At 40.3% G+C, this 26,760-nt stretch overlaps 1 protein-coding gene across 2 annotated transcripts in view; it reads left to right on the top strand.

Moving 5' to 3' along the window:
* Positions 1-26,760, top strand: part of LPAR1 (lysophosphatidic acid receptor 1) — an 80,224-nt gene that overhangs the window by 41,287 nt on the left and 12,177 nt on the right. The window lies entirely within an intron of this gene.

The following is a 26,760-nucleotide window of genomic DNA, read 5'->3' as shown; positions in this document are numbered from 1 at the left end:
TGTCCCAGTCAGTGTTCCCAGCTGTGGGGTGCACCAGCGCACTACCCAAGTCTCTTGGGATGCCAGCCTGGGTTGCATGGTGATGTTGCCGTTGTATCCTAGTCCATAGATGCAACAGTACCCAATCTGCCCAGACCAAAACTTTGCTTTAGTTCTCGCATTGCCATCCTGATTTTCATGGCTTGGCACTGTAACTTGTGCTTTCTAGCAGTTACTGTCTGCACAAACAAGGCAGAATAGTTACAGAGCTCTGATTTAGCACAACAGCTCTTGCCTTAGTTCAAGAAGGAATGTTTTGCTGTCTGACTAAGTAACTTGCTTTTTAACCAGAATATGAACTGTGTAGACTAACATGTTTAGCCATTGATGACTTGTGTTTTTATGTGTCTCTTCAGGGAAAGAATACCTCTTTGAGTTTTGTGAGGGAGTGTGGAGTGGTGGGCAAACCTCTTCTGACTGCCTGGTGATTAGGAGATCTGCCCTTTCCTACCTCCTTGATTCTCTGTGCAAAAGTCAAGATGAGGGGTTTTGAAAACAAAGAAAATTCAAGTTGTACAGACTTTTTAGTGAATAGATCCTTTGTTTCCCTTCTGGATGAACTGCTGTTCATACAACAGTGGAATATATCCTGTGAAGGGTATGACTGGTTCAGACTTTAAAGCCACAAAAGAAAAAAAGTGGTGGGAATAGTGGGCACCTTTACTAGTGCTATGCAGAGTTGTAGGAGTACATAAATAAAAGTCAATGAATAAATTGCACTTGGTAGCTAATACTGAGCATGCAAGGGAGTAGAGCTATGTATGCACTCGAAGTCAGCACACTCTTCCCCTTTCTCCTTTGGTACAAGCAGAAGTCACTCTGGAGATATGTTGGACCCAGTGTGGCTGCAACACTAGAAGTGTACGTAGAACATGAAGTATGTTACCTCCTTTTTCCCCCAGTATTGTTCTGGAAACAATGGAACAACTCCAGAGGTTAAGTAGCATTAGTGAGACTGCTGGTGACTCAAATGTAATTGCCGATGTAGTTCACTAACAGCTCAGATTCCTCATTTAGATTAATTTCAGTATGGTTTGTCAGGACTGCAAGTAGCGCATGTTGAAATTTTCTGCAAAATTCAACAGGACCTTCTCACTTTTTTGTTACTGATGCTGTTAAATTTACTTATAGGGTTTTTGCACACATTCTGCCTTGGCACCTCTTCTAATCTACATAAGGCACCATTTATAGGGAGAAGTAGTGTGTTATTTTATTAAATCTGTTGACTATAGTTTGAAGAAAACAGAGGAACTGCCAGGCCGCCACATTCTTCATTCTTTATTTGGATCTAGATCTGCAAAAGGGCAGTAAATAAACCTCTGAGCTTTTTGGGCATGAGGCCTTTGAGGTTGGTGGGAGTTTTTTCCTTTTTTTTTAACCTGAAAAGAGCCAGTTCTTTTCCAGTCAGCTTGCCCTCTACTTCAGTATTATTTTGGAAAGCAGTTTTTTCAAAGCAGCTGGTTTCTTTGGTTGGAGGAGTCAAGTCATAGAGGCATAGACAGAAACGATTTGTATTTTTATTTCCATTGACCAGTTTTGCAAGGCCATTTTCTGCTCAGAGGCATTTCAGAACACATGCTCATTTCATTTAGTATTGAAACTGCACAGTAAAGAAGTAGCAATACTTTCATCTCCGTGTCACCTGTGAGACTCAGCTGCAAGATAAAGAGGGCAGGAGAAACGCTTTAAAAAAATAGCCAAGAAGCAGAAGCAGGGGCATCTGCAGTATCTTGTGATGCTAAATTTTTATACATCAGGATGTTATACTGACTGATAGCTGATCCATGAGACAATCTCACTGGTTGCCATCAGCAAGATAAGTGCTCTCCTGTATTGCTGAATTTGGGGGGTTATTTTCTGGTTTAAAAAACAAACAAACATCACTTGGAAGCTCTGTTTAGGAGATGTCTCAGGATGGAGTAGATAGTACAGTGCAGTCAGCCTGTTGATCGATGTGTAACATGGTGCTCTTACACTGCTCAAAGTCTGCTTGCAAGTCCAGTTTAAAATTTTCATGGGAGAAAGATTTAATTTCAAGTGTAGTACTTCCTGAATGCCTTCTTGCAAAGGCAGTGGAGAAAGGAAGAAAAAGAGGTGGGTCTCTTAGGCTGCATGGAGGAGCCTGCTGAGTGTTTATCAGATGCTGTCTGGCTTATTTTCTTTTTTGCATCAGCAAACTTCAGTAATACAAAGTAAAGGAACCCTGCCTTATTTAATGATCCAAAGCAGGATAATACATAACTGTTTGAGGCAGAACTCAACTTTTAACTGAAGGGAGAAGGGAAAGGAAATGTTTCAGTTTATTTTTAAGACGTCCTCTCCTCTCTCTCATGCCCAGCAACTGAATTGGGAATGGGGCTGATGTGTGTCAGCCCCCTTGGCCAGGAGAAGGCATTTTGTTTTAAAGGAAAGAGAGAGTACCTTGGGAACCAAAGACAACTGGAGATGGGGGCTAAGTAAACCTCTGTCATTCACAGAGAAATGCAAAGTAGTCGTCTTTTTAGTATCGGTTTTAAAATGCTGCTCACCCATAAGTAACTCCCATTGTAGTTTGGACAACCATCAACTATTTGTTTGACTTTTAAACATACATAAATTTGTCTTTCTGAAGCTGTCACCTTACTGATTGTACTCAGAAGCAGAGCCTCACTTATGAATGTAGATGGTCATCTTTCCCCCTTTCTTTATCCATGCTATACTTTGCATGGGGCTGGAGGGGGAAGAAATTAACACAAGAGCTTCTTGTTTGTTAGTTGCCTAACACTGCCTGCCTTCCCTGCGTCTTGCTGCCTCGCTCCAAGAGGACAAGAGCCACCCCAAAAGGGGGAGGAAAAATCCTCCCCTGATGGCGATGCTGTCAGCATGTGTGAGGTGGAAGCCAATCGCGTTTCATAAGAGGGCTCATTGTTTGGCTAATGACTAAGGCAGCTTGACACTCTGGCTGGAGCGGTCGGGATCTGGCACACTGCGTCATCCCACAGAGCTAGTAGGATATTGAATCCTACGACCCAGTCAAAAGCAGAGAACAGATTTTTTTTTCTTTTCTTTTCATGCCCTTTTGTTTTTTTCTCCTTGAGTAAAATATTTTAAACAGAAGGAAGTGATTTCATAGTTGAGCTCTTTTTCTTTTAACAAGGCTCCTTTTGAAATCTTTCGAATGTAACAAAGAACATAAAGCTCTTTCTCTAGAACATGCCTTTCTTTTGCACTGGGACTTAAGCAGAATTGATCTGTATACCACAAGTGGCCGTAAAATTGTGCCCAGGCTGGCTTGAAACTCAGTGACACTTTGCGTTTCTCCACTACTATTTGTTACATTTAAATGAGCAGTCAAGGAAACATGCAGAAACCTAGCAGATACAACAGGCTTAAAGTTGGTGTCCTCCCTCCCATCCTCTCCTTTTTTTTTTAATCCATGTTACTTATGTTTAAGGGTAAAGCTAAGCTGTTCTTCCTAGTGGAGGCTACAGTTAAACTCTGAATGCGTTTGACTGGGACAAATGTAAGTTTGGTCCAAACACCGACGACTAGCAATTCTAACTGCTGTTTGAGGAAGTCATGGTCAAACCTCTGAAAAAGGTTTTCAGAGCTCTGGGCTGAAATACTAGCTGTGCTCTAGGCTTCCAAGACCTGGCGTAAGTCATGAAGGGCTAGCTTTTTAGGGGTTCTTCTGTGCATGCATTTGTAGGTAAGTACCTGATTGGATTACAGATTTTGGAAAGTCAGCCTGTATATTCTCCTGCCTAAATGCCAATTAAGCACTGGTCCTTAATTTGTCAGCTCTTGTTTTTAGAACGAGGAGAACTCTTCCCCATACCTCCATATGTGTCATTTGGCAGTCTTCTCTATTTAGAATTTAGACTTTATGAGATTCTTTCTCTTGTTGTTCACATGCTACAAAAGAAATAAAGGAAGAAAACTTCATATGGTGCATGGTCCTCCTTCAGAATGTATAGAAGTTTGAAATGGTATTGCTTTTATCCTTATATATCTTCTTTTATAGGAATTAGTCAATTAGTCAACAGAGCAGAAAACTACTACCCTGAGATTATGTTATTGAGGTTTTGCACCTAACTTTGAAATAATAATAGCAACAACTCTTCTTGCATATGCTACAGTGATGATAGTAAGATAATGTTTAATTCAAGTTGAACTTTTCTTTTTTTATTAATCCCTCCTATTTGCCCTCTGTGTGGGGTGAATTTTCAATAGTGCTTGCTCAAAACGAGGCATGCCTATTGAGTTGAGCACCATTGGCACCCCCCAGGATGCAGGGAGAGAAAACAGAGAATTCCTGGCTACTTTTCCAGTTCCCAGGAATTCTAAGGGTAAGATCCTTGGGCCTTTCCTGCCTGTAAGACCATCCACTTTGTTTGTAGGAGTGTGGTTTAATCTGTAAGATTTGGAAACAAATAAGAGCACAGATAAAAAAGTGAAGGTTCTTTTTGTATAAACTGTTTTAGTTTAAAGGAGTCTCACTGTGTTTGAAGACAGTCCCTTGCTCATTATAATGAAGCAATAAATGCAAGGAAAACATCTGGAAATTCAGTATAAACATCTGGAAGGGTGGAACTGCTCAATAACAGCTTTTTTTCCCCTTTCTTTTTGACACAGTTATGAATTGCAGGAGAGACTTGTTTTTGTACTTCTGTAGCTTTTCTTTCACAACTAGGTAGCAAGGAGGGATAGAAAGAGACAAAAAACAACTCTGGTAGTGCACTGAGTTTCAATATATGCTTTAGCGAGATAGTTAAAGCAAATAAAATGCACTATCAATAGCTTGTGACCTTTCTGAGTGATTGATTGATATGCAGCATTTCTTTCACAGATGAAAAACGTGAAGCGTTCTGGGGGCACATTTTATAAAAGATGTTTTCAATATTTACAGTCTCTTTTGTAAATGACATGCAGTCTGCATCTTTTCCTGTCTTCCTCCCCTCATGTATTAAGAATATTAGATTGTGAAGAAGTGAAAAGAACATGAATTAGTGCTACAACTTCAGTGTTGCTTCAGCAGAGGCGTGTCTTTATTTCCACACCACTCAAACAGCGTCAGATGGTTACCCAACATTACCTGTTTTCATTGGGCCACTGATCTTAAGGGCATTGACATACCTAAGCTTTATTAACGGTATTTCACCAGTTACCAAATAAGTGGTCCTGAGCTGAGGTGAAGATGATATTGTCTAGACAGTGCTTGGTTATGGCTTTACTTAAACTTTGGCAGACCTTCCCTCTCCGTAGAAAGTTATTCTGATAGTCCAAAGCAAACATCGGTTTTGGTAGTGCAGTGTATCAATAGCGGGATGTTTCCGAAAGGCAAGGATTTAACTCAGTGCCCTCTGATTGGAAAGTGACAGCTTTACCTATTCCTCCTGTCCCTGATGAGTCCTGCTGGCATGGCGAGCGCAGAGGTCTTGAGCAGCATTTTTCCTGAGATCACAGAAAATGAGCGTGTCATCTTAGCTTGAAGACATCGTTCCATGCAGTAGCTGCAGCCCAGGTGGGAAAGCAGTAGCTATCAGTTGTTTTTTCCTTACTACTGTTGTATTCTCTGTAGAGAATTTAGGTGAGGAGTGAGATCAGGCTGGTGCTAGATGAGGGTGGCATGTTTTACAGCTTCTTCTCTAGCAGTGATAAGCCGTAAAAACAGAGATACCTTGTGGCCAGCGCGAGGGGCTCGTTCAGAGTCACCAACCCTGCCTGACCCCTGCGTCACAGTAATGTCGCTTGTGTATTGATGTAGTCCTAAAGGAAAAACAGGGCAATAAACTCTGGAACTGGCACTGGCAATACGAGTCTGACCATCAATGACTTTCTGTTCTAAAACACAGAGTGCAGTATGTGCAGTCCCGGTGTTTTTAGATAAGTGTATTTTAAAAGCACATAAACTGTGAATTTAACCCACAGTCAAGTAAACTGGGAAATTGCAGCCGATGACCGTAGTCTAAATGGAAGGCACGTCATGTAGCTTATAAGATTAATTCGTATTACCACTGTATGGGGAGGAAATGGTTCATAATAAATGCTTTCAAAGCTGGAGTATGACTGCAAAACCTTATAGCTCTGCCATCAGATATTTGAATGAAGGAGTGAAGTCTTCATTTAAAATCCTGTAAGATTTCTTTTGTGCTTGAAAAACAATGACTTGGGTTTCTTTATCTATTCTTCTTGGAAGTCTTTAAGAGCAATTGTCTGAAGCTCCCATTGAGAAAAACAGCAAACACATACAGTTTGGGGTGGGGGTGAGGTTCCAGGTTACGCTGTTGCAACTTATAAAGTATACTTTTTCTTTTTTTCTCATGTGTCATATGACATTTTGGTATTGACTTTAAAAAAAAAAAGTCAGTGCATACTCAGCTTGCAAGTAGGTCAAAGGAAATGGAAGTCTCAGATTATTGTTTATATTTGCTAGAGGATTTTCATATGAAATCCTTTTGATTCAATAACAAAAAGTGAGTTTTCATGTCTATCACCCATAACAGAAATGGACTAGTACATTTTATGTTCATTCATACAAATGCCTATTTTTTATTTTCTTGATAAATATACTGTGGTTACTATATTAATTAGATGTACCATTGTTTTACGAAAGGAAGATGGTAATTTTCATGAGGAAATATTAAAAAGAAGCAGGCACTTATCAACAGCAAGATGGGGTTTATACTTTCAATTAAAAGAATGGAGGTATGAAAACTTGCTAAAGATCTAAGCTGTAGTCCGTATGTAATTATGGGATGATTGATAGTGCATCCTAAATTTAAGGCACTTTGGACTTGGGTAGGATGTTTTTTGTTTGCTTGTTTTTTGCTGCTAGTAAAAGCAATTCTATATGTACTCTGTGCCACTTAACTGGTCTCTCTAAATCTCACTCACTAGTCATTTTTTTTCTGCCATTTATACTCCTCTAAATAAATTCCAGTTTATCTTTTGGATTTTTAAATAGTGGCCCCAAACCAAAACTCCTCTCAGCACTGCTTTGCTGAAACTACTGAAAGGGAAAAGAATCGGGAAGCAGGGCATCTAGAAATTACACTGTGGTCAGTTTGTGTGATAAACTTCATAAGCAGCTTTGTTTTTCAAAACAAGCCCTCATGCAAGCTCTCATGGTGTTTTGGATTCAGACAGTTCTTCCTCTGAACCCTGCGGCTGGTTGGGTGAAATGAGAGTTTGGTTCTGTGTTTTGCTTAATTTCTTCACAGCCTCTCCAATGAAATCGATAGCATCCTCAGATAAAACTGCTATGTCCTTGGTAAAGATCTTCTCTCTAAAGTATTCCAAGCATCCCTGTGTAATTCATTACTTCTCCCTGGGGAAACCATTTGGAAGTTTGCCCCTCTTTTTCCCCTTCAGTTGAGAATAAGTGTTATTTATTTTCATTTAGGATCCTTTGAAACTGTGCTTTGAGGAACTTCCATCATTTCCTAAGGCAAAAATGTGGTTTTATTTTATTTTATTTTGGAAGGTGGAAAATCCCTTTAGTAAGTCCATTCCTTCACATATGATGGAAATGATGCCTTGTTTAATAAAATTCTTTCTCCCAACTTCAGTATAATATATTACCTTTTCAGGGAGGAAATAAATTCAAAGGGCAAAGGAAGGCTCTCTGGATTCTTCCAGGAATAGCAAGTTAGGGATAAACCTTGAGTAATTCTTGGTTTGTACTATGTGTCCAGCTTTTGATAAAGATTCTTGGAATTGCTTGCAAGAGATTGTCTCTTGTTTCCAAAAGACTTCTAAAAAATGTATTTCTTTAAATAGCAGAATTGAAGCTTCTTCTCAGCCAAGGGAATTAATTTTTACCTTTCTTTATGAATAATAGGATTTGGAAAACATATCCTTGCCCCCAAGCAACAGAAGACAACCTTCTCTCTTGGATCCAGGTGAAATAACAAACTGCTGGCTAAGGAGTGAAATTCACTTAGTGAAAATCTGCATTAAACCAAAATGAATTAGTACCATATCTCAACTTTTTGCAGTCTAACAGTGCTACAGCCAGGATTTTATTTGTGTCCCTGGGCTTCACTGAATTAGTTGGGATAGAGACCTCTTTGTTGGAGATTTTCCATAGCCCAGAATCACTATAAATACTGAGAAAAGCTGAAGGCCTGGAATAGAAATTGTTACCAATAAAAAAATGTGAAATTCAGTGTGTGCAAGAAGGTCTGCATGTGAAGTCTCCGCACATGGCTAAAACCCAGTGATCTTAGACTCTTGAGCGGAATTTTTTTGAACAGAAGATGGGAATCCATACTTTAGAAGAGGTACCAATAATGCTTGCACAAAATGGCTTCTTGCAAGGTAACATTTTGTTCTCTGGAAAACATGTAGTTTTAAGGCTGTGGTAATTTAAAGCAAAAGGTTTGCAATGTGGGGTAATGTCCACGTCCAGTCACTGGCTTGTATTCTGGTCTTTAAGATACCATTTGTCCTTCCTGTATATCAGGGAACTCCTTGCAAATGGTGAGCTAGGACGGCAAGGCCAAATTTACAGCTAAATCTCAGCTTGAGAAGCTGTGTGAACAAAAATGTCATCTGTTAACTTGTCACATTGCACAACTGTATTCAGTGAGGCATTGAACAATCATTTGTTTCCAACAGTGGAAAACATCTAGAACAAGAGACTACTTTGTGGGAGAGGAGAAGTGGTGTTACTTCTCGTGTGTTGTTTCATTTCACATGAACAGTACGAGTAAGTATTCTAGGTTGTCTATTTGTCTAGGGTGTTCCATGAATATAGGAAAATATAACATTAGATCCAAAATTCTCTCTCTCATTATAGTTTCAGTGAAATTATGGCTCTTAATATCAAAATGCAAAATTCTTAGAAATGCTTACTGAGATATCTGAAATATAGCAGCTGGCTTTCTCCTGGTTAGTGTGCTAGGAAATAGCTAGCAATGACTATTAGCCTTCAAACAATAGCTGTTGTGTCTCCATCATTTTAGTCTTAGCATGAAAAACATGTTAAAGGAAATGGCTTAGGTTTTTTAGTCAGTGTCTTTCGACCCTGAATATAAATGAAAAATGTGATTCTGAGCATTTCTGGTTCTGGTTTTATTAGAAGAAGAGCTCACCTGTTTCATGCAGCTGGGCATGCTGTTGTCAAACTCACAGATACTGTCTTCTTCCAGATGTCTTTTTTTTTTTTTTCCCAGCCCAATCACGAGTAAGTTTCTGTCACACACTTACACATTTGATGTACTACTTAGATGCTTAAAGCGGCAACAACAGCAAAAATCCCCGCTCTTTTTGCAGTTTGAGGCCTCATACCCGTTCCTCTTTGCTCAGCCCTAGAAAAGGAAAGGGATCTCCGAAACACGGGACTGCTGGCGCAGGCGTGCGGGGCTGGGCCCTGCGTTGGGAGGCAGTGCTGAGAAGAGCGATTCCCAGAGCGGTGTATGAGTGATGGAGAAAACAGGCAGGGGAGGTGTTGGCTCTGTGCTGCCCTGTGGTCAAAGAAACACTTCCTCTCATTTTATTTGCTGGTCATCGTGAGCGCAAAGTATCCTTCCGTAATGCTTGTCCTTCAAGCTTGAGAGCAGCTGTTGGATTTTTAACAGCTTCTCTTTCACCGCAATATAGCAAGGCAAGGAAGCAAGAGGGTTGTTCCTGGTCAGAGGATGGCTCTGCTTTCCATTACGAGAAATGGGAAACTACAATGCAGGTGAGAAAGTCCAAAAAACACAGTAAAAAAGAACAGTATTGTTGTACCCAGACCACTCTGCTGGAGTGATCTGTATCTTTCATTGATAGAAATCTTTCTACCAGGCTCTATGCATGACTCTCTTAGCTTAGGTTTGGCTTTACTTCAGATGTTTGTCAGGCTTCCAGTCTCTAAAGTTCATTTTCCTTGCAGCGAAACAGGGGAACACTGAGCGTGTGTTCAGGTGTTGTTTCTTGTTTACATGACAGATTCATTCCAAGTTTCACTTCCATCACGTTCCTTCATTTCCCTCCTTCACACTCACTCTGTCAGGACGCTGAGAGCAAAAACAAACAGACTTTTGATGGTGATGAGGTGGCTACCACAGAGATGCTTTTTCCTTCTCCTGTTATTCACATTAGCCTTGCCATTACGTTGTTTTTCATCTGCTTCGCAAGCGCCTTGTGAGAACACCGTGACAGGAAGTGCTCTGTACTGCATAATGTGAGGGTTGCCTGGGTGTTAGCAAACAGCACACACTTACAAGGATATAGTAAGGCATTCTTCCTCTGAAGGTCTCAGTGTAGTCCTCCAGGATAGCTTTCAAGAAGGTAACGTTAATATGCATGACTAGAACTGATCTCCCTTTTTATCTCAGCTACAGTGGACACTGCCAGCTCCTAAAATTTCCTACTAAAGAAACTAATAAGCATCATAGTGTTTTTGAAGAGGCTGTATAACTACAGGTCTGCAGGGATGTGCTGCTGCAAAAATCAGATCTTTGCAGAAAAGCAAGTCCTGCCTGTTCCTGCCATCATGAGATGAGGACTGCTGCATCACAGCTCAGCCCTGTGGCAAGGCTTGTGGTGATTCCTTGTGTGTATGCACTTAAGTCTTCTCCCTTCCTTCCTGCTTCCCACAGCTGCTGTTTCTGAAGGCATGGACTCATCAGTAACTCAGCCTTCCTTAAAATATGTTCTTTTATTTGTTTTATTATCCTGTGTGGTGAGAAAGGTCAAAAAACATGATCCAAAAGAGCTCAGAGAAAAACCTGGAAAGCAAATAAAAGGAATCTGAGTTGGTGTGGAAGGTCACAAGACTTCAAAAACTATGACATCATTTGTTAAGTTTGAAGCATTTTTTTTCGCTGCTTGAGCGTTCTCAGTCATGGGAATTTGTGCTTGTTAATGAAGCACTTACGCTAGGTGAGCTATAATAAGTGAAAATCTCAGGTTCCAGTATGTAAACCAACCAGTGAACAGGAGATAGTCAGACAACCAGGGGTAAGTGCTTTGAAGTATGTGAACACAGTGACCTTAAATTCTGCAACTGGGGAACTGAAAATTTAGTCTATAAAGCTGTCCTAGACATACCTGCCAAAGGGCTGTCTGCTGTCGCAGGCTGTTGCTAGAACAGTGTCTGTGTCCTGCAGTAGGCTGAAATAATAATTTCTTGATATTAATGCTAAAAGCCTATGAGGTTATAACAAAAAAAAAAATGCTGCAAATAAATGAGGAAAGTGAAAGAAAGAACTTCTGTTGGATTTCTTGTGTTTCAGTAAGAACTGTCTACCTGGGGTTTTTTGCCTTTAATAAAGGACTTGGTACCTTAGTATGAATTTCCCATAAAACCATAGATATGCAGGGACTGTTAGGATTTCCGAGATATCTTCCTTCTTCAAAGAGGAAGTCATCTCCTAAAGAAGAGAGAGGGAATCTAGCTGTTACAGGCAGGAAAAGCTGTCCAGCTTCTGCATTTTACCTCCTCTTCATGAAAATCCTTTCCTGGACTTAGTACCTTCCTTGTTCTCCTAAAAGCAATTTTGGGAGCTGGTTCTTATCTTCAGATATTGATGTAACCTTAGCAAGAACTTGTTCTTACATATGGCATTGATTATTCTCTTCTCCCATCATTTGAAGTTGCTCTTAAGAGCTGACTTTCTGTTTCCCTAGAAGTGCAATGAATAATGTAGAGAGGAGTTTCCTCAGGAGGAACTCTTATTTAGAGAGAGAAACTATATAAATCTATTGCATATTAGTATAAAAGAAATGCTGTTTTCTTCCATTAAACAAACTAGAATTTAAAATCATAGTTAGTAAAAGGAAAAATGAAAGAAATTTTAACGAAATATTATGTGGCTCTAGATACATAATTGGATTAGTTGGCTGTTGTGTTTTTTTTGTTTAAGTCACTTACCTTTGGTAATTATGAAAATGACATATTCAGTGATGTTTAATGAGAGATTATCTGCCATAATTATAACCTACTTATGTGACAAGAGGGAAAGGGCACAGTGCAAACTGCCCTCACTCATCTGCACTCGAGCGGTTGTACTAATGCTCCAAAACATGCTGGGGTACAGAGTTGGGAACCCAGTGTCATCTGCCAGTCTTCTGCGTGACAGGCTGCCCAGCAGAGCCTGCGCGGTTTCAGCGCTGATACCATTGCACGTGCGTTTCAGTTAGCCCCCAAGGATTTCGAGGAAAGGCTTATATATGTTTTCCAAAAAGAGTTTCATTTCAAAGTTTAAAATGAACTGAAGAGGAACGGGCTGTTTTCTAATTTCTCTCTTCAGCTGACATGCAGTGCAAAAAATGACGTCTGACTGATAACTATTGCAGAGTCAGTCATGTTGTTCCTCCTAATCAGCAACTGATGCTGCAAGTTCTACTCTTGATAAAGACACGTGACATTTAAAAGTTTACTATCATAGCCACGAATTTGGAGAAGTACTTCAGGTAGTGAGATGTCTGCCTTCAAGATATGACAGTTTCGTGGGGAAATATATTTCTTTCAATACACAGTAAGAAACTGTTATCTTTAGGTGATGTGGAATTCAACCCCTTGCTCTCATTTAATTTGGAAAAGGGCTACAAAGAGGTAGCTTAACTCTAGACTTGAGAAAGTCTCATGGGTAGGGAAGCCAGGTATGGCCTGAAGGAGTTATTTCATGTTATTTCTGGTGACAGAAAGGTGTAGCAATTGAGTTCTGCTGATACCACACTGTATGAGGCAGGGTGGGTATTACTGTTTTGGTATTTCTAAACCCTGTTTGTATAGGTCAGAATGGAAATTTAAAATTTCTAATATAAAAACTGTCTTGAGCTGGCAGACCTGCAAAGCAAGGTTTTTGCCTTGCAATCCTAAGACGTACTGCCTTTTAAGTATTTATGTGATTACAGATGTTAATTTTGATGGGGTTTACTGTACTGTTTAGTTTGTAGGGTTTGCCTTAGTTCCTCTTTCTATAGGTGGTTTTGTGACAGTTGGAGTATGGAAGTAAATCCCTGTGTGCCCCACTCCTACCTGCATTTCAGGTTCGCTCATTTAGGTACTGCAAGCTTTTGTGTTGTGAACATGAGCGTGTTAGTCAGTTACAGAAGTAAGACTGACCCAGGTACACAAGTTCAGCAGTAAGTGGTTCATGTTCCAGGAGAAGTTCCCCTGCCTTTGTCATGCAGGCTGAAAACAGGAAAGATATCAGAAGTCCTGATTTACATGGAAGAAGGTATATGCCCAAGCAAAAAAATGTAAGGATTGCATGGAAGAAAGCCAAAGAATATTAAGTCTTGGACTTTTGCTCTCTTATCCTATAAAAAAGCCTAGCATATTACTAGTTTCCAGTGGTTGATTTCTGAAGTAATACTAATGCAGAGAGATATTTGACCCTTTAACTTACTAATCAAACACTTCTACATGGTATGGGTTTCCTAATAATGGTTACAGTGAAATCCTGAACCCAGTCTCCCCTCCCCAGCAGCTCTTTTGTTTACATACTGCTGCACACAAAAGAAACTGCTATGTATTTCTTGGAGTTCTTGTTTGCACTACCTTTTGAGCTTTCCAAACGCTTGTTAACTGTTTGCAACTTCAGAAATCTGCCATTCCTGCTCCTTGGAAGAGTGGAGGAGTACATCTGAGGAGACAACAAGCGTTTCTACTTTGAGGCAAGGGGTGAATGTAATAAAGTGGTCCTGCCACTGTTCTAAGGTGTTTTAGTGTTTCATCCTCCATGTGAGAATGAGAAATTTTTATCTTCTTTTTTTGCCTATGAAGGAGATAGAGAGGTGATGATCTGCATTTTAGCTAGTTCAGAATTAAGCCTCCAGTTTTTACCTACAGTTTAGCTTTCAAGCTAATTCGTACCTCAGTGTATGATTTGTAGGCTAGGTCTTTGTGTTTTACTTTGTGTTTTATACCTCATTTCAGAATAGCTAAAGGCTTGCTTGGTCAACTACCTTTCTTCTGTAGGCTCTGGAGCACGTACCATAAATAAGCCAAAATCTCCATTTGGTAACTACATTAACAGCACATCAAACTTTTAAGTTAGCTCAGTTGCAGCTGTGAAATATGTTGAAATCAAGAAAAAGGTTTTGCGCTGAGAGAGATGCACATTTCATGACATGATGCTTTTCGTGGAAGATGCTCTTCAAAGAAGGTCTTCACACTGATTTCCTAGAAATCACCCAAAATGTAAATTGCGCTGCTGGAAGTCAATGAAAGGTCACAGAGGTCCCAGCGGGCTACTGAAAGGGTTTCCCATCTCAATGTGCAGGTCGGATGCAGGAGTTGGTGCACAAGGCTCAAAGACTAGAAAGTCTGTAAGGTTGACCGTAGCATGAAGAAAAGACTTTATACAAGATGAAGAGGTAGATTACATTTTTAATTCATGCAATGTTGTGTTTAAGAGGTTGACTACCATTAAATTCAATTTGAAGCATATAGCTAAGTGTTTACCTTTTTTCCTCTATGCTAGTATATACCAAGCTGCATTTAGGAAACATAAAAACCATTTCCCAGTAAATATGCTGACTAAAATTCTTACTCCGAAGCTGACAAGAAAATAATTAGTTAAGTGAGAATGGAAGAAATGCAATTCCTTGGTCACAGAAACTGGTATATTGTGTGCATTGTGAAATACATGAAAGATCAGCATTTCTTAACATGCTTGCTGTCATTTCTGGAACTTGTGTGATTATCCATAAAGAATTATGCCTTTATGTCAACAAAAAAAGCCTGTTGGAAATATCTCTTGCAGTATATAACAGTGGAATGTATTCTTTGTTCCTTAATGAGATCTTTTTCTTTATATTAATATGTGTGCTGGTTACGTAATGTAGAGAAATAGGAAATGAGGCAAATTGGCTTTTCACTTGCTATGCTTTTGTTCTAGTGCCAGTATATAAGGCATCCTGCAGGGTGTAACCCTTTTTGAAGATGGGAAGGTACACGGATGGAGGGTTCATTTTTCTTTTTCAGGCATGTTATGGTCTTAATGAAACCTTTGTTGAGAGAACTTGTCAGCCCAAGTTAAAGAGAGAAGATACAGCCTGAAAGAGCCATTAATCTGGCGGATGGCACATACCGTAGCTGTGCAAGGGACTGGCCTGGATCCCAGCCTCACGGGAGGTTTGTTTTTGTGAACCCCTTTCCCAGAAGGCCATTGCCCCAAGCACAACCTATGTTCTGGGTCAGCAAAATGCAGGACACCGAGAGATTGCTCGATCCTCGCACACTGGCTAATGCTTAGCCTTATGGGCTGACTCTGCCTCCCCACTGCATTGTGGATTTACAGTGCTGTAACAGGCAGAGAGATTAATCTGGGAATATCTTGTAACAGTGTTGTTTGTATTGCTGTTACTTGTTGAAAAAAGTGAAAGGGAATGCACACTGCTTGGTAGACTGTATGGCTTCTGTACACATGGATTAAAAAATGGTCCTTCATGAAGGATAACCAGCATTTAATCCTTGGCTGTTTTAGCTAGTGTTCAGCATAGAATGAGTTGTTCTGGTTTCTGTCTTCAAGAGTAGAAAAATTCTTACTATCCAGGACTTGATTCAGTTTGAGGTGAGGGGCGGTAATTTTAAATAAACAAATAAAGCAAATGAATTTACTGCAAATAATTAATGTAGCATTCTTCAGATAAATAGAGCACTTCAGCCTTTGGTATATTAATCCATCAAATACCTGAGTGTTAAATTCACCATGTGCTATTGTGTTATGCTTTTAAAGAGCAGAAGGCTGGCATATGTACAGCACTGCCTTACTTGTAGGCAGTGCCTGCAAGTCTACATGGCTACCAAGTAATCAGGAGAGGTGTGCATAAAGCTGCAAGGACTCAAGAAATGTGACCTTTTAAACACATCCCTGAGGACACAGCACTGATTGATGCTGTTCCCCATGAGTTTTTCCGTTCTTTTCTCTCCTTTTCATTTTTAATTGTTCAGCCACCCTCCCTCTCCCTTTTTCTGTCCCTGTCTCTCCACTTTCTTTATTTTTTTAATTTATCTTGCTCCTGTTCAGATAGCATGCAGGAGCTACACTTTTCAGAGCCAGCCTGGATGCTGAGACGGTCCGTGGGAGAGTTAGCTATCGGATGATGTTGCAAGGGCATTGGAGTTGGCACCTTCCAATGAAGCCTGGTGCTCTGCAGTGCCGGTGGGCCGAACCTTGGGCGGCTTTGAGCTGGACCTGAGTGCGTGGTGTGGCAATGAAAAATTATTCCAGTTCTCCCTTCATGAAATGAAATGCAGCTGCCTCGCTGCAAACCTTTGTCGTAGGAAAAAACGTGCAGCATATAGAGCTTTAATCTTGGAAGAAAAACAGAATTTTTTTTCCCCCAGTTTTTGGAACCAGCTTGCGAAATGGAAGGAAGCACTGGTTGCCAGTGGCATCCAGTTCTATGTTTTATTCAGTATGCATTAGAAATAGATTTATTTAAACAATAGTAGGTCTAATTGAACTGTTAATTATTGACAATATACATTCAGAATTTAGCCCCTTACATTTCTTTTATGGATGTGGATTTTGATTTCACAAGCAAATATGTTTATCAAGAGGGAACTCATAATTGAGTATGTTTTTGCTGGATTGTTTTAATGCTTGAAACTTTTGGATTGTTTGGGTTTTTTTCATTTTTGCTGAAATGACTAGTTTTGTAACCTATTGTCCATTTGCAAGTTGTTCACTTTCAAAAAAAGTTTTGAACTCCCAAGACTGCTTCAGAGCTGTTACACCATTCAGTTCCCCCATTACTTTTGAAAATGTGACTTTAAAATTTTTCACTTGGAAGGGTTAGAAGTAGTAGCCTTAAATATTCCTTGTCAAGCCCTCTTGATGATTTTTCTGTCCAACTGTAGGAAAGAACTACCTGTGTGGGAGGAATATTGAATATCTTGCCTGCGATTCTGAGCAGGTAAACATTTCTTTTGAACATGTGTATTCAGATATTTTTGCCAACAGCCCACTGGTGTTTGTGGGCCATCACAACTAATTATTACACATCACTCATAGTTTTTTCACTTGTGAATATATTCCCAACTCTAAGGGGCTTATTTTTGCCTATTATATGTTTTTTCACTGTTGATTTGTGTGATTTGTTGCATTACAGTGTATTTAACAAGTTCTCATAAGCTGTGCAGGGTGCCAGCTGTTTTGGATCACTGCTTCTTTGGGGCTCCAATTAAAAAAAAAATAGTCTTACCTAATTAAAAATACATTCCCAGTGTGCTGATAGTCATGAATAGTGTTAAAAAACGTCACTGGTGAGCTTGCAAGTTGACATGGAGCTGGCATGGCAGGTGTGAGCAGCTTCTTTGGCCAAGCAGGACTGCGTGAGCAGGGCCCAGAGCATCTGTGCATGTCCTGCCAGTGGGGTTAGATAAAGCTAATTAGCCTTGCTGAGCCCTGCCTCTTGTCAGCACTGATTGCCTTGCAAGTCACTGCTGACATTAGTCCTTTGCTCGGGCTCCTTGACTCGGTAAACTCATAGCCCAGATGTTTCTCCTCTCTGGGTCCAGCGGACAGTGGCCACGGGGTTGAACTCACTGCTCCGGCACCAGGCAGGACTGGGGAGGTCCTCACACAAGGCAGCATTTGTAAGTGTGGAGGATACATTTTCTCCAAGCTCCCCCAAATTATGCTTGTTCTAGGAGGACCATAAACCCTCTTCAGTGCTCCAGAAAGCTTGACACCAAACAGAAATTTTTTTTAACCTCTCTCCAGTTATCATGTCCTCCCAGTTCCCAAGCCAAGGACCTCATTGGACTCTGAAAAATGAAGAAGCAAATTACACAAAGACAAGGGCCAGCCAAGGCTTGCTCCAGAAAGGAATGCTGCCTATTTAAGTATTTCCCTTTGGGAGGGATGTTCAGCCAGAGTCTAGCCAGTTTTCTAGGACAGCGGGTGTATGACAGTGCCTCAAATTCCTCATACCTTGTTCTCCATTTTAAAACTGTGGAAGAAACTGAAGCCAGTCCTGGTTGATACAGCAGCCTTGGATTTTCCTTTGTTAAGACTAGGATTTCACCCTGAATGTGAGTAAAATCTCAGCAGGCCCATGGCCCATGTGTTAAAACCTGGCCTTTACCTTAAAAAACAGTGATGAAATAAAACATCACACATTACACACATTAATGCGTTGAAATTTAAGGCATGGTACATTCACAACTTTGTACTTCGTGCTCTCTCCTCTTTGAAAAATATTCTTTTCTTCTAAAAGTTTTAAGGATGGTTTACTGCATCCATAGGCTATGTCCTGTTTATCAAAAAGTACCTTTGATTCATCCAGTAGACATGATCTTGAAAGGTGTCCACTATGGGATGTCTTCATTGCATACTGCACTGGTGAGTGGTGATCCCCAAACATGTAACCAAACGGACTTCAGAAAATATTATATTTGTCAAAAACTAATACAGTCAGAAGTTTTATTAGCAAACCTTTGACATCCGGCTTTTCATCTGAAGTTTAAGTTCACTGCATCTTTTTGCTGCTGTTGCTTCAAACAGCAAAGATGAACATCTGCTGGATGCGGCAGTTTAAATGAGTATCTCTTCAGATTTATGGAGGAAAGCAGAAACCATAACAAACAAACATGTAGGCACAAGCAGAAGGCTTCTGGTACTGTTTTAAAGAGTTAGTTTTTTATTGTTAAGAAAGTAGTCTTAGTACAGCATATACCATAGGCTTTAGAATCCTAAAATACTTCTCTGTAAAGCTCACCATGGGCAGCTGTGCAAGCAGCTCTTTGCAACAGACTGATACGGTGGAGTTCTGCATGTGCTTTATACATCTGTGGTAATAAGAGATGTATATCGCCACATCTTGAAGCCATCTCCTCCACTTCTGTGACATGAGCTGACTGCTTTTGCCAAAAAAAAAAAAAAAAAGTCTGCATACTTGGAAGTATTTTTTCATCGCTTAAACACCTCTATCTTTAATGCTCCAGAAAAAAAAAATGCAAAATGCTTGGAAAAAACAGGCACGTTGCCAACATTTTGAAGAGCTGTTAGAGAAGCATTTTTAGGCTAGCAATAGTTTCAGCAACTTCCTGAAAAAGTATGAGATATCTGTAACAGAAACATCTGAAAATCTTTAGTTACTTGGTAACTCGCCTCATGTATGATGTGTTCTCAAATTTAGGATAGGAGGTTTCTAGTAGATTGTTTTCATCATTTGAGATTAAAGTGTATGTGAGTGTGTACAGAAGTTTGCATTCTTTGTGTGAGGTTATTCCGGGAAATCCCAAATTATTTTAAGCAGTGTTGCACAGTTACCATATTTGTGGCAATATCAGCTCTGGCTTCAGGACTTGCTTAGAGTTCATGAATTCTCAAGAGCTGATGACAGCTGTGTCCTTGGTCTGCATGTAGTGTATTAGTAGGAACTACCTCCAGTTTTATCATGTCCCAGAGTTATTACAAATGTTTGAAAAAACACTTTTAATGCTAGTTCTCATTTTGTCATATGCAGTGCTTTCTCTGTGCAGACTGGCATCTTTATTAGGAAAATGAGTCTTCAAATTCTGGTTATAATAGTTACCTGTGAACCAAAACAAATTGTGGGCTAGAGAGTTTAGGCTGCGGCTTGGCTCTGCCTGGGATGGGCAAGGTTTTTTGGCTCAAGAAGAGCTCTGTGATGCGAGGAAGCGTTACAGAGGGGTGTCTGTGAGCTCTCCCCAAGGCCCGCAGGACTGCTGTGCCCTGCGTGGTCCTTTTTCTCTGCTGCTCTGGCTCCTCCTACTCCCACTCCCTCCAGGGCATATTTTCTTTCAGCAACAGACTCCACTTTCACCATAGTACCCAAAGAATGCCAGCACTTCTCTTAGGATGGAGGGACTTGGATATTTTTGCTTTCACCACTCCTCAGAATGAAAAGAGAAAACAGTTGGATGTCCTTTAAGCCAAGCAACATGAATGCAATGCAACAGTGTCACTAAGTATTTTCTAGTTCTGTGATAATAACATGCTTTTGAGAAGCAGCACTGTGCTGAATAAGCCACAGAGAGACATTAGTATCAATATAAAATTCCTCAATTTTAACTCCTTTCCTTCTCCCCAGTTCACATGTTGCTGATCCTTCAAATCTAAATGTTCCTAGAATTATCTAAAAATTGTAGCAAAGAATGGTTTTGTCAGCAAGTTTGTCCTTCTGATTATTTAGCACAGGAAGGAAATAGCTCATACTCATGTGATTCTGGCTTCATGGGATGACTTTTCGTAGTAGTACTTATCACAAAATTCAGAAAGCACAGCTAGGGAGAAGGTTAGAGAGGTAAGAGGTCACCAGTGGGCCTTTTCTGTTGTAAATAACCTTTTTTTTTAAATGTGTTTTACACATTTCTCACATTTAGACAACTTTTCTGGGAAAAAGATTTACATTTAAATTGCATCTGTAAATACTGAACATGCATCCATTGTGGTGATGCACAGAGGTCCTTCAGATATTAGTATAGCCACCTCTGCCTTTACCTGTGTGATCTTGTACTATATGTGATCATCTCACTGCTTATCTCAAAGCATACTGTTAGCGCATACTGCATGTTGCAGACAAACTCATTTTCTTGTTTTGTGATGCATTTGTTCTTGCCTGAATCTTGCTCCATCTACAGTGAACTACTGAGTTTTCCACTCAAAATGCTTGGATCGTAGCAACATTCAGCGTGCTACTAGCAGCAGTCTGACAGCTGTGGCCGAATCCTGGGAGATCTCTGCTCTAAATCCTCTTCCATTAACTCTGAACTCTTACCCGAAGTGACCCTGATGGATACGGGTAATATCTGTGAAGCAGAATAAGGAGAAGCTGAGGAACATCCAGGCTGTGGATCAGTTATACACCCTTTCTTTTCTTCTTCTTCTTCTTCTTCTTCTTCTTTTTCTCTTTTTTGCAGTGAGTTTGACATATAGGCAACTTTGGTAATGTGCAGAGCAGTGACCACCAGTGGACAGTCCATGGGCAACAGTAGCAGGCTTTAATCTCCAGGGAACTTCCTTGGCCAATTTGGAGAAAAAAAAGATACTGTGATATTATTTATGAGCTGCTGAGGGTAGAAGCAGCTGCAGCCAAACTCAGAGTTTCTGGGGAGGTTCAAAAGAAACCAAGAGAAAAACAACATCCAGTGGTGCTCCCATCACCTCCCCTTTCTCACTCTTTCCCTTCCCTAGGCATGCCTTTTTTTCAGTACCCTTGTGGTACAGGCACTGATGTGGGCTTGACAAGCTTTGTGTTGAGAGGGAGAAGAGCAAGCTGTGCATGTAAGCTGTGTCAGTAAGATACAGGGATGGCTGGCTACCCCCTTTACATAGGGCAGGAAAATCACAACCAGAAAAGGTATTTCATGCACTGAACCACCGAATCATCAACCCACCTTCCTCAGCTAGGATCCCAACACAGAGGGCTTTGCAGAGCTCTGCAGAAGCCCAGACTGTGTTATCTGCTCTGCACCCTTAGTGTAAGTTCAGCCTTATTTCATGTGCCAGCGTTGCGTCTTTAGAAACATTAGAGCTGGAGCTTGTAAGACTTGCATGCACCCTCTATGATAAATGCCATTCGAGGAGTGAGTGTAGCTAGTGATAAAGAATACAAGCAATGACTGTTTTTGGAAAAGTATGTGCTGCAAATATTGTGGAAAACAGATTTTTCATCTTCAAATGAGCAGTAGGTCAGTCCTAAAAGCCTGTCTGGTTATTATCCTGTTCCAGCCTCCAGGTCACATACAAGTAAACTGAGCACTACTGAATACAGATATAGTATTGGGGTTCAGAAATCTATACAGCAGAGTGAGAATTCCTATGCTAGTAAAAACATTTGTGATGTAGCTAAGTTACTGGAGAAACTGAATGCTGATTAATATTGGAGGAGGGACAAGTAGCTGTGTCCCTCCTTGCTTGCATCTCTGAGAAGGTAACTGACACAGAAAATCTTGTTATTCTCTTCACCCCATAGTTTGCAGAACAAGAAGTAAGAATCCAGCAGATCTGAAGCTTGTTGTACTATTTGGTTTGGGACTTTAATATTTGAGACACAGCTGTGATCAATCTCCAGGCTACAAAGCCTGCCTTTTAAAGACAGGCAGCTGGAGGCATGGACTTTTCCTACAGCTCTGAAATGGCTGTGCTATGCCTGCTGCCCTAAGCTGTGCAGTAAAATAATGAGAAGGCAGCAAGTGTCACTAGGAGCTTTAAATTAAGTGCAGTGAAGGTTGAGCAGAATTTGCATATATTTATGCACCTCTCCTACACATTACTGCTGATGGGAGACAACATAACACAAGGCTTGCGTGACCTCAAGATCTCTTTCATTACAAAACATTTTAAAAGAAAATTAGGTTTGGTTGTATATGGCTTCCTTTAATGCCTTGTGTAGTGGTTAGGGTTTTTGATTCCTACCTGAAGTAGAAAAAAGGCCGCGTGTCTCATTTAGAGCAGCATCAGTACTTCTTGGAAGCAATTACATTACTGAGTAGAAGTATTTTGCAAGCAATTTGCTTATAAAGTACTAATTGCTCTTTTCAAAAATTCCTGAGGAGAGGTCCTGTTGCCTTGAATGTCTGACAATTTATTTTATGTATCTTCCCTCTTGCTTTAGGTGGAAACACACAAATACCATCTAAGAAAACAACTGCAGAGATTTTGCAAGTTTGTGCATCAGTATGTCTGTCCCAGAATAAACTGATTTAAAATGCTGTCCTGTGAGCACAGCTTAAGGAAAACATCTGAATGAACCTGCAGGCACTGTTCTGGGTGTGTAGTAGAGGAGGCGTACACTGTGTGGGTGCTGTAATTAGCTGTTACTGCAATAATGCATAATTCCTGTGTCCCCAAGTTCCATCTTCTGGACAGATGCTGTTACTGTTTAGCAGTGATGGTAAGCAGAGCCTTTCTGCTTGGATTTTTTAAACAAAAAGCAACCCAGAATCTGGCTGCAGGAGTTTAAGGAAGTGTCTTTTATTTCCCTCATGGCTCTGTTTCATCCTCTTTTCTATCCCTTATATTTTCTGTCTCCCCAACCCAATTACAAGAAGATGATTCTGTAACAGCAGACGTGTGCAATTGCTGAATGTAATCTGGATGGAAACCGCATTTATGGCTTGGTAGCAGTCTTAGTCCTTCAGGGACTAACTGCTCTTCTATGTTAGTTAGGTTTTCCATTTTTCAACCTATATTCATGATTACAGCTGTGCTGTGGAAAGGTGTGATATGTTAGATGGCCTAAAAATACTGAGACCTTCTTCTGAGGGCTGATAACCTTGCAGAAACTTCTTGTGTTTTGCTTTGGAGAGAGTATGGAAGAGCCTTTTGTTTTCCATATGGGAGGGTGTTTTCAATGCAGCCATACCTTTGGTGGCTGTTCGTTTCTGCAGCTGCTTCTGGAGCTCAGGGGAGATACACTTTCTTCAATGGGTGTCTCTATTTATGTGCTCCCACCTTTCTTTGAATCAATATCTGAATTCTTTATCTAGAATTTGGTCTCAATGAATGGTCAGAAGAGCATGTCATGTAGGTATGGCTGGGGGGCACAGGATGCAGAGTCATTAAGAGTGGATTAGAAGGATATAAGGGCCATCCAGAGCATGCAGAACAAATTAGTTTTTTGGATAACAATGTAATTCTCTACATGTGGTCTCAGGCTTTCCAAGTGTGTAACAAATGCTTTCACAGGTGTCTTGTGTCTTTGGCACTCTTTGGAGGCCTGTACATAGCAGATCTGCAGCATCTGATTGTATTCTATTATTAGTGGTTATTTAAAAAGTAAAGCACTACCTACCATACTTAATAGTGATGTGAATTATTACCAGATCAACTCAGTCCGCATCTCCAAGAATTGTTTAAAATGTCTTTTGTATTTTGAAAACTTCTAGATGGTTTGGTATTTAGCTGTCAAAAATTTTATGTTGAAACTCATTTAATTTTTTTATTCCTCAAGGACTAAAATCTGTGGCAAGCAGAGAGTGTTAAAAAGGAAGAATTTTAAAGATTTGCAATGCAGAAGCAATGCTGTCCCAAATGGATCTGTTAGTATGTGTAGGGGGTGTTCGTGTGAACACAGCCATGAACTTGGCTGTCATTGCAGCTTGCCATCTCAGAGCTCTTGAGTCGCTGTGAGAAATGAGTTGGCTTCATCCTTAGTCTGAAGACAGGTGACAGTGGAAAATAACTACTGTCACTTTTGGCAATCTCATTAGAGAGGCCAAGACTTCAGTGGGAACAGAGATGGCTCTTTTATCCCCAGCAGAAGAAAACCCAGAACAAAGCTGTGTTACAGTCAAGGCACGCCACAGAGAAAGCAGCGATGTTAACGATTCTTCCTTCCTTTCCTGGTAGATAGGGGCTAGATTTAAATGACCTTTGTCTGGCACTTCTCATGAACACACCTGAAAGAGATGAAGGTGGCTGGAAATTAACCTGGTTTTGCTGTTTATAGTATGTCAGTATCCTGGTGCAATACTATTGCTCTTACATGTTTAGGTAGGAGCGAACGTACTGAAGAAGAAGACTTAGCACTTTTTAAATCCTTTTTTATCATATCTAAAATCTGCAGTCTTTTGAGGGGACACTAGAGCAAACAGTGAACCATCCTCAGAAACATGAAGATTGAGCAACCTTCAAAATAGTATGATAGTGCTCTTTTTTGTGGTTTCAAAGGCTATTTATATAGAAATCTTTAAGCCACAGTGACGCAGAATGTGGTGTTAACATAGAGCTGAAAGACAAGCGCTATTCCTGGGCACTTCTAGGTGCCGTACTTTGCTTACTGGGGTTAAATTTAGAGTAGGACAGTATACTGCCAAAGGTAGGGCACTGTTCACAAAAAGTAACTGGAACAGAAGAGTCAGTTCAGTATGTTGAGTCAGACTAACATCTCTGATATATGCATGAATGTGGAGAAACTCAGTTATAATCAGTGGGTTCATCCCGCATCTAACCCAGAAGCAGTTTTAATAGCTAGCCTTTAAGTAGAGGAAATTGGGTTCCCTCGCTGATAGTGATAGATGGTATCTAATGCATTTTGAATTTTTTCCTTGCTTTGATTTTTGCCTGCCTGAGCTGATCCAATGACACAAAACAAAGCCATGCAAGACATACTCCCTCAGTAGCTGTCTTCACAGGATTGTCAACAGCTAAGTACCGGTGGGAGAAAGGACTAGCAGCTGCAGCTTGTTTTCAGTATAATGCATGGTTTGGCAATGTGATTCTTGAAGCTATGATTTGAAGTAAAGGCTAAATGTTATCAATGCCATCTTCTGTGTTTGCCTCAAGACTTTAATCTGATATAGATTCTGTGATGCCATACGCAAAGGAAATTACAGAGGAGCTGCCACTGGAATTCAGATATTTACCACCAGCAATGAAACGTTTCCAAACTTATTCACTGCATTTCCCATTTTATGTATGGGAAATACTGTCGCTACCACAGTAAAATTATATGCTGTTGGACGGTAAACACCCTTCTGACAGGGGAAAAGTACCTACTGTACAATAAAAGAATGTTGCATTTTGTTTCTAGAAGTCCACCACTGCACCATTGCAACACTTCTTGTGCGTGGTAATATTTTTAATGAATCCAGAGATTGGCTTTATTGAAGTTTGGACAAGCTTAATCTTTAATTCTCCCTGCCACCTAAGACATTAGTTACAGTAAATTGTGACCTTGTCTAGACAGTGAAAATTAGGTGTTCTCAGGGAAGTCTGAGGCATCTGTGAGAACTAAGAGCTAGTTGCATCGCAGTAAATCATGCTTTATCTTCAGTGTAGAAGTATAGGTCAAAAGCTGCATTTTCCGCCCTCGTTATCAGCCTTGTCTAGGCAATTTTAAGTGAATGCATTTAGAACTAAGTGTGCTAAAGTCTGGAATTTACCTTTCTGATAAGTTATATGTAAAATTTGCAAAGTTCTTCTCTGACTGGGTCTCTCATGAAATGCAATGTCATGTCTATCTACTATCATAAGGCTTTATCCTCCCTCTGTTTCATCATTGCTATGTGTAGGCTCCTTTGGTGATAACCTGATAACGGGAATGATGTCCTTAAGCCTTGACACTCCCCATTCTCCAGTATGAGAACTGCTCGGGATGTGGATTTACAGGTGACTGATTATGCTGCATTGCTCAGTCACATTGTATTCAGGTCTGCTTGCTTTTGCTTTAAGGGCCCTTGTTTGTTTGGTAACATTCAGATCCAGAGTAGGAGGTCTTTTTGAGAAGGAAGCTACACTAACATATCCAAAAGACCAGCTGACTTCCAGGAAGATTTATTCCAGAGCAATATCCCCTTAGCCAAGAAAACCAAAGCTTTTCTATTATCCATTTCACCTTGCAGCTTGTGCTCTGTTTTTTTCCAGAGGAGCACAGCTGTCACAGTGCATTCTGCTTCTAAAAATGGTGTTTAGTGTAACTGGGCTTAATGCAATTGCCTCTAGGGATGTCTGCCACACCTTAGCTAGCTAACTATAATCATGTAAAATTCCACTATAGCTATATAAAAGAAAGCAAACATAGGTTTCCTGGAGTTGAGCTTCTTGCAGTTGAGCTAGAGCTGGTCTGTAATGCAGTCATTTCAAGTATCTTTGCCTAGCTTAACATTTTCTCCTATTCACAGCCTGGTACTAACATGGGAGAAACAAATTTTATTCCTATTAAGGAAGCAGATAGTGTCTAATAATTATTTCTTTTAATATTGTTGGTTTCATTTTATGTAAGAATCAAGGCAGGCCCTTACATATTAAATTGCATCCCTCCATGCTTCATTTGGAAACTTGTGTTGCAACTGGAGCTCATCCAGACATAATACCAGTAATG

This window comes from Dromaius novaehollandiae, chromosome Z (assembly GCF_036370855.1).
Source record: "Dromaius novaehollandiae isolate bDroNov1 chromosome Z, bDroNov1.hap1, whole genome shotgun sequence".
Lineage (NCBI taxonomy): Eukaryota > Metazoa > Chordata > Aves > Casuariiformes > Dromaiidae > Dromaius > Dromaius novaehollandiae.
This window is presented reverse-complemented; position numbering and strand designations above follow the sequence as displayed.